Here is a 9,363-nt window from a genome sequence, read left to right as displayed (position 1 = left end):
GGGACTGAAGCCAAGAGATTCTTGTACAGATTCTCTAACGCCAAACAACAACATGTGTATACCTTCGTCCCAATCTCTTTTGTTTTCAAAACAATAAGATCTCATCATATTCTTCAATGTCTGATGAAAACGTTCTAAAGCACCCTGAGACTCTGGATGATAAGCACTAGACTTATACTGCTTGATCTGGAGCTGGTACATGACTTGTTGAAAAATACCAGACATGAAATTCGAACCTTGGTCCGATTGGACAGCTTTTGGAAGACCAACCAATGTAAAGAATTTAACCAAAGCCTTGACTATGTTAGGGGCCTTAATATTTCTGAGTGGAATGGCTTCAGGAAAGCGTGTGGAAGCACACATAATAGTTAAAAGATACTCATTCCCAGACTTAGTTTTGGGTAGAGGACCTACACAGTCTATAATGACTCTACTAAATGGTTCCTCAAATGCTGGAATGGGGTGCAAAGGTGCAACAGGGATTTTCTGATTAGGTTTCCCTACCACCTGACAAGTATGACAAGACCTACAAAAATCAGCCACATCCCGTTTCAACTTGGGCCAAAAGAAGTGATCTAAGATCCTGTTATAAGTCTTGGTCACACCTAGATGCCCTGCCATAGGTACGTCATGAGACAAACTTAGAATATCTTGCCTATACCTCGGTGGGACAACTATTTGATTGACAACCTTCCAGTCTTCCTCGGGAGACACATCAGGGGGGCGCCACTTGCGCATCAACACACCTGACTGACGGAAGTAACAAACCGGGACTTTCTCAGCCTCTTCCTCACTCAAAGCCCGATTACACAATAAGGAGATTTCAGGATCTTTCTCCTGTTCTACTATAAGCTCCTCTCTAGACAAAGATGATTTACTCATCATGTCAGACAAAGAAGTACCCTTGTTAGGAACAACTCTATCACTATCAAAGTCTACAGGATTGCTCAAAAGATCACACTTGCTCCCGACATCCTCTATATCATGAGCCAAGAAAGTGTCACCTAACCCTGGACTATAATGATCCTCAACTACTGCAACATCAGAAACCTTCTTACTCATTGAACGAGTTACAGCACAAGAAGGGAAAATACCAGGAAATTCCTGTTGAATAGACTCAGCATCATCTGTTTTATCAAGGATACTGGACACTAAGGGATCTACCCTAACTTTCTCTCCAGCCAAGTCATTGCCTAAAATGAGCGACACGCCCTCTATCGGAAGTTCCGGTCTAACACCAATGGTGACAGGCCCAGTAACCAAGTCTGACTTTAAATAAACACAATGGAGAGGCACATTAACAAAACCTAACTCTACACCTTGAAGCAAAACACTACTACCAGATGAGGTCTCCTCAGACAAAGGCACTACGCCATCTAATATCAAAGAATGAGAAGCCCCAGTATCTCGCAAAATCTTCACAGGTTTCAAGTTGGTAATATCACTAGTAAGTGAAACAAAACCTTCAGAAATGAAGGGAGAGTACTTCTCCAAGACACTATCAGACTCTGAGCTCTTAATCTCAACAGACACTTTAGAATCTTCCACAATATCACTAAGTTTCTGACTAGGCTTTGACATAGCTAACACAGAAGGAACTGACTGTTTACGCCTTTGCTCCTTACGCTGGAGAGAATAACATTCAGACATAGTATGCCCTACTTTCTTGCAGTAATTACAAACAGGACCAGAAGGAGACCCCACACCTGCCCTATCATCTGTTTTAGAAGCAGACTTAGTTTTATCACCTAATTTAGGTTTGTCGTTAGAAGGGCCACTAAAGGTTGGGTTCCTAGGCTGACCAAATTTACTAGTACCTGTGGTACTGTTTTTGTCTTGAGAACTGTTTTTAACAAATGAGCCTTTGTGGGTGAGAGCGTAATCATCAGCCATTGTAGCTGCTTCACTAAGTGTTTCAACTTTTCTCTCATCTAAATGAGTTTTTATGTTTGTGTGGACACAACGTTTAAACTCCTCTATCAACAATAATTGCCTCAATTTACCGAAATCCTCATCAATTTCTTTAGAATCACACCACCTATTAAATAATTGTTCCTTTTCTCTGGCAAATTCTACATGAGTTTGTTCATCTCTCTTTCTCGAGTTTCGAAATTTCTGGCGGTAAGCCTCAGGAACTAACTCATAAGCTTTCAAAATAGCTTTCTTGACTACTTGGTAATTTGAAATATCATCAACAGATAAAGAAGAATAAATGTCTCTAGCTTTACCAATCAAGACACTCTGAAGAAGCATTGTAAGCTTATCTTCAGGCCATTTCATACTATCAGCTATTTTCTCAAAATGTAGAAAATACTTGTCAACTTCTTTCTCTTGAAAAGGAGGAACTAACCTAATATTTCTACTGACATCAAAACCTCTGTTTCCTTGTAAACCCCTAAAAGTTGGATTACTTGAACCGTCTTGAGAAGCTAGCTCTAATTCTTTAATTCTAAGTTCTGTTTCAGCTTGAATTTTCTGCTTCTCTAGTTCTAACATCTGATCTCTCTCGATCTCTTTTTCTTTTAATTTTCTTTCAATTTCTTTTTCTCTTAACTCTCTTTCTTTGTCTATTTCTTTTTCTCTTAACTCCTTTTCTATTTCTCTTTCTCTCATTTCTTTCTCTATTTGTTTCATTTTCATTTCATGTTCAATTTGTTTCATTTTCATTTCATTTCATGTTCAAGTTCCATTTGTCTAATTTGGATTTCTGAAGTGACTGTTTCCTCTATACTATCTAATGCACTAGAGTCAAATTTGCCATTGTCAACAAAATATCTTATAATTACATTCCTAATTTCAGCTTTCCTCAAATTAGTTTTGATAGTAAGGCCTAAATGTTTACCCAATAATAGTAAATCCTTCTTACTAACTTGCAAAAGAACTTCCAGGGATGGCGCTTTAACAAACTGTTCTACCTGCATAGTAGTCATATTTATCTAGCTGTTGGTTTCAAATGTAAACTCAAAGTTTGTACACAAATTTTGAAAATTTCTTAATTAATTTTTCAAAGTTAGATTTCACAAATTGAATATCGATCTCGGACACGAGCCCCCAATTCTGTTACATGAACGAATAACAGAAAGGAGAAACCAGCAGCTAAATTCAAAACACAATTTAATTATATATACAATATTATACAGAGATGGTTTACGATATCTAAAGTAATTGGTGGTGGTACAAGACTAGTACGATGATTTAAAGTGTTACTTATCTGTATGCGAATGTCCTGGTATAATCCTTGATCCTTCCAGGTTTCAAATTAACAATAATCACAAATCCACAAGGAAAATTGAATGTCCACAGATGATTTGTAAAGTTCCAGGCAATATGAATAAATCCACACAAAGTGTTGTAATAATCCACAGATAAAGTCACAATAGCTCTCCCAATAGAATCTTATATGGCGCTGTACAATTCTTGATATGTCTTATTACAGGTCTCATTACAGTTCTGATTAGCCTTGGACAGCTGGAGTATATATAGCTAAACCGTAATTCAAGAATATTGGAGAACCTTCTACTTCTAGAAATATCTAACTAAAAACAGTAAACAAGTAAACACACATAACTTTCTGGAAATAGATCATTCTAGATCTCTACTTAAAATCAACATGTTTACAAACATATTTGTTTATACATGATTATATTCTAGAAAGTTCTATAACCTAAATCAATGATATGACCTTCATAGGATGTATTGATAAAAAAAGCTATAGGAGTTATCTCCCTTATCTCATAACTACATGTATTTAGTGTCATACATAACACACCCCTCCTTAAAGAAAAGAAAGTTTTCTTGAAAAGGAAACTTTCTTCAATATTAAGTCATATTTAAATCCTTGATAAAGCATCTGCTAGAATATTGTCTTTCCCTTTGATATGTTTGATGTCAAGATTGTATTCTTGCAAAGTCAAACTCCACCTGAGAATTCTTTGGTTTTTGTTTTTCATTTTCCCAATGAATGTCAAAGGGTTGTGGTCGGTGAAGACCAACACAGGCACAACTGTAGTGCAGAGATACACATCAAATTGGTTCAAGGCCAAAATCAACGCTAAACATTCTTTCTCAATGGTGGAATAATTTCTCTGGTGTTTGTCAAACTTTTTCGAGAAATAACAAATTGGATGGTCAATTTGTTCAGTACCTTCTTGCATCAAAACAGCACCAACACCTACATCACTGGCGTCAACAAACAGTTTAAACTGTTTATTAAAATCTGGAGCAGTCAGAACTGGTGAGTTTGATAGTATGGCTTTCAATTTCTCAAATGCAGACTTACATTCGTCTGACCAAACAAATTTGACATTTTTCTTTAACAAAGCAGTAAGTGGAGCTGCTATAACAGAGAAATTTTGACAAAATTTTCTGTAGTATCCAGCCATACCAAGAAATCTCATCAGCTCTCTCTTGCTTCCAGGAGATGGAAAATCTATAATTGATTCTACTTTGGCCTGAACAGGTTTAACCTGCCCCTGTCCTACAACATGGCCTAAAAATTCAACAGTTGCATGACAAAATTCACATTTCAATAAGTTTACAGTCAATTTCATGGTAGTGAGTCTTTCGAAGAATTCACGAATCCCGCGTAGATGGTCTTCCCACGTGTCGTGGTAGTTGATGACGTCATCGATGTATCCACCACAGCCTTCCAGGTCTGATATCACGCTGTTAAGAAGACGTTGAAATGTTGCCGGGGCATTCTTCATACCAAACGGCATAACTTTGTACTGGTACAAACCTTGTGAGGTTACAAATGCCGACACTTCTTTAGCTCTTTCTGTTAATGGCACCTGCCAATATCCTTTCAACAGGTCAAACTTGCTTACGTACTTGGCTTTGCCAACTTTGTCAATACACGAGTCAATCCTTGGAATTGGATAAGAGTCTGTTTTACTGACAGAGTTTACTTTTCTGAAGTCAGTACAGAACCGGTATGTCTTGTCTGGCTTTGGTACCAGAACACATGGAGAGCTCCATTCACTTTTGCTTGGTTCAATAATATCATTGTCCAACATGTATTGAATTTCTTTCTTTAAGTGTTCTTCTTTCAAAGGATTGACACGGTAAGGATGTTGCTTGACAGGTGGCGCATCGCCTACATCCACGTCATGATAGATAGCATCTGTTTTGCCTGGTGTATCCGGAAACAAATGATTAAACTCAAGTATCAAATCTTTCAGTTCATTGCGTTCCTTTTCTGATAGATGACACAGTTTCTTGTCCAAGTTCGCGAGCACATCTGAATTCCGTAACTTAACACCACAGTCTAAACCTACATCTTGTACACCACCATCTAAGTCTAATTTACAAATATCAGCTGTACTTTCACTTTGTGATGGTACAGAGGCCAAAGTAGCAATAGGTTGAGAGGTCTTGCTCTCTTCTCTATCTACATATTTCTTAAGCATATTAACATGACATAATTGAGTTTTCTTGCGCCTCCCTGGAGTTTGTACAATGTAGTTAACATCATCAACCTTTTTCTCAACAATATAAGGTCCAAAATATCTAGCTTGCAAAGGCTGACCCGGTATTGGTAATAGAGCCAAAATTTTGTCACCTGGATCAAAACTTCTTGCACGGGCATCTTTATCATACCATGTTTTCATTTTGGTTTGAGTAAGGGCCAAATTTTCTTTTGCCAGTTCACATGCCCTTGTCAACCTTTGCTTAAAGTTACACACATAATCTAAGAGATTCACTTTAGAATCTTCGTCCAAAATTTTGTCTTTCAAAATTTTCAAAGGACCACGTACAGTATGTCCAAACACAAGTTCAAAGGGACTGAAGCCAAGAGATTCTTGTACAGATTCTCTAACGCCAAACAACAACATGTGTATACCTTCGTCCCAATCTCTTTTGTTTTCAAAACAATAAGATCTCATCATATTCTTCAATGTCTGATGAAAACGTTCTAAAGCACCCTGAGACTCTGGATGATAAGCACTAGACTTATACTGCTTGATCTGGAGCTGGTACATGACTTGTTGAAAAATACCAGACATGAAATTCGAACCTTGGTCCGATTGGACAGCTTTTGGAAGACCAACCAATGTAAAGAATTTAACCAAAGCCTTGACTATGTTAGGGGCCTTAATATTTCTGAGTGGAATGGCTTCAGGAAAGCGTGTGGAAGCACACATAATAGTTAAAAGATACTCATTCCCAGACTTAGTTTTGGGTAGAGGACCTACACAGTCTATAATGACTCTACTAAATGGTTCCTCAAATGCTGGAATGGGGTGCAAAGGTGCAACAGGGATTTTCTGATTAGGTTTCCCTACCACCTGACAAGTATGACAAGACCTACAAAAATCAGCCACATCCCGTTTCAACTTGGGCCAAAAGAAGTGATCTAAGATCCTGTTATAAGTCTTGGTCACACCTAGATGCCCTGCCATAGGTACGTCATGAGACAAACTTAGAATATCTTGCCTATACCTCGGTGGGACAACTATTTGATTGACAACCTTCCAGTCTTCCTCGGGAGACACATCAGGGGGGCGCCACTTGCGCATCAACACACCTGACTGACGGAAGTAACAAACCGGGACTTTCTCAGCCTCTTCCTCACTCAAAGCCCGATTACACAATAAGGAGATTTCAGGATCTTTCTCCTGTTCTACTATAAGCTCCTCTCTAGACAAAGATGATTTACTCATCATGTCAGACAAAGAAGTACCCTTGTTAGGAACAACTCTATTACTATCAAAGTCTACAGGATTGCTCAAAAGATCACACTTGCTCCCGACATCCTCTATATCATGAGCCAAGAAAGTGTCACCTAACCCTGGACTATAATGATCCTCAACTACTGCAACATCAGAAACCTTCTTACTCATTGAACGAGTTACAGCACAAGAAGGGAAAATACCAGGAAATTCCTGTTGAATAGACTCAGCATCATCTGTTTTATCAAGGATACTGGACACTAAGGGATCTACCCTAACTTTCTCTCCAGCCAAGTCATTGCCTAAAATGAGCGACACGCCCTCTATGGGAAGTTCCGGTCTAACACCAATGGTGACAGGCCCAGTAACCAAGTCTGACTTTAAATAAACACAATGGAGAGGCACATTAACAAAACCTAACTCTACACCTTGAAGCAAAACACTACTACCAGATGAGGTCTCCTCAGACAAAGGCACTACGCCATCTAATATTAAAGAATGAGAAGCCCCAGTATCTCTCAAAATCTTCACAGGTTTCAAGTTGGTGATATCACTAGTAAGTGAAACAAAACCTTCAGAAATGAAGGGAGAGTACTTCTCCAAGACACTATCAGACTCTGAGCTCTTAATCTCAACAGACACTTTAGAATCTTCCACAATATCACTAAGTTTCTGACTAGGCTTTGACATAGCTAACACAGAAGGAACTGACTGTTTACGCCTTTGCTCCTTACGCTGGAGAGAATAACATTCAGACATAGTATGCCCTACTTTCTTGCAGTAATTACAAACAGGACCAGAAGGAGACCCCACACCTACCCTATCATCTGTTTTAGAAGCAGACTTAGTTTTATCACCTAATTTAGGTTTGTCGTTGGAAGGGCCACTAAAGGTTGGGTTCCTAGGCTGACCAAATTTACTAGTACCTGTGGTACTGTTTTTGTCTTGAGAACTGTTTTTAACAAATGAGCCTTTGTGGGTGAGAGCGTAATCATCAGCCATTGTAGCTGCTTCACTAAGTGTTTCAACTTTTCTCTCATCTAAATGAGTTTTTATGTTTGTGTGGACACAACGTTTAAACTCCTCTATCAACAATAATTGCCTCAATTTACCGAAATCCTCATCAATTTCTTTAGAATCACACCACCTATTAAATAATTGTTCTTTTCTCTGGCAAATTCTACATGAGTTTTGTTCATCTCTCTTTCTCGAGTTTCGAAATTTTCTGGCGGTAAGCCTCAGGAACTAACTCATAAGCTTTCAAAATAGCTTTCTTGACTACTTGGTAATTTGAAATATCTCATCTAACAGATAAAGAAGAATAAATGTCTCTAGCTTTACCAATCAAGACACTCTGAAGAAGCATTGTAAGCTTATCTTCAGGCCATTTCATACTATCAGCTATTTTCTCAAAATGCAGAAAATACTTGTCAACTTCTTTCTCTTGAAAAGGAGGAACTAACCTAATATTTCTACTGACATCAAAACCTCTGTTTCCTTGTAAACCCCTAAAAGTTGGATTACTTGAACCGTCTTGAGAAGCTAGCTCTAATTCTTTTCAATTCTAAGTTCTGTTTCAGCTTGAATTTTCTGCTTCTCTAGCTCTAACATCTGATCTCTCTCGATCTCTTTTTCTTTTAATTTTCTTTCCATAATCTTTTTCTCTAACTCTCTTTCTTTGTCTATTTCTTTTTCTCTTAACTCCTTTTCTATTTCTCTTTCTCTCATTTCTTTCTCTATTTGTTTCATTTTCATTTCATTCTCTATTTGTTTCATTTTCATTTCATGTTCAAGTTCCATTTGTCTAATTTGAATTTCTGAACTGACTGTTTCCTCTATACTATCTAATGCACTAGAGTCAAATTTGCCATTGTCAACAAAATATCTTATAATTACATTCCTAATTTCAGCTTTCCTCAAATTAGTTTTGATAGTAAGGCCTAAATTGTTTACCCAATAACAGTAAATCCTTCTTACTAACTTGCAAAAGAACTTCCAGGGATGGCGCTTTAAACAAACTGTTCTACCTGCATAGTAGTCATATTTATCTAGCTGTTGGTTTCAAATGTAAACTCAAAGTTTGTACACAAATTTTGAAAATTTCTTAATTAATTTTTCAAAGTTAGATTTCACAAAATTAAATATCGATCTCGGACAAGAGCCCCCAATTCCTGTTACATGAACGAATAACAGAAAGGAGAAACCAGCAGCTAAATTCAAAACACAATTTAATTATATATACAATATTATACAGAGATGGTTTACTATCTAAAGTAATCTGGTGGTACAAGACTAGTACGATGATTTAAAGTGTTACTTATCTGTATGCGAATGTCCTGGTATAATCCTTGATCCTTCCCAGGTTTCAAATTAACAATAATCACAAAATCCACAAGGAAAATTGAATGTCCACCGATGATTTGTAAAGTTCCCAGGCAATATGAATAAATCCCACACAAAGTGTTGTAATAATCCACAGATAAAGTCCACAATAGCTCTCCCAATAGAATCTTATATGGCACTGTACAATTCTTGATATGTCTTATACAGGTCTCATTACAGTTCTGATTAGCCTTGGACAGCTGGAGTAATATATAGCTAAAACCGTAATTCAAGAATATTGGAGAACCTTTCTAACTTCTAGAAATATCTAACTAAAAACAGGTAAAACAATTAAAACACACAATAACTT

Source organism: Argopecten irradians, chromosome 4 (assembly GCF_041381155.1).
Source record: "Argopecten irradians isolate NY chromosome 4, Ai_NY, whole genome shotgun sequence".
Lineage (NCBI taxonomy): Eukaryota > Metazoa > Mollusca > Bivalvia > Pectinida > Pectinidae > Argopecten > Argopecten irradians.
The sequence above is the reverse complement of the archived record's forward strand: the minus strand, read 5'-3'. Positions refer to the sequence as shown.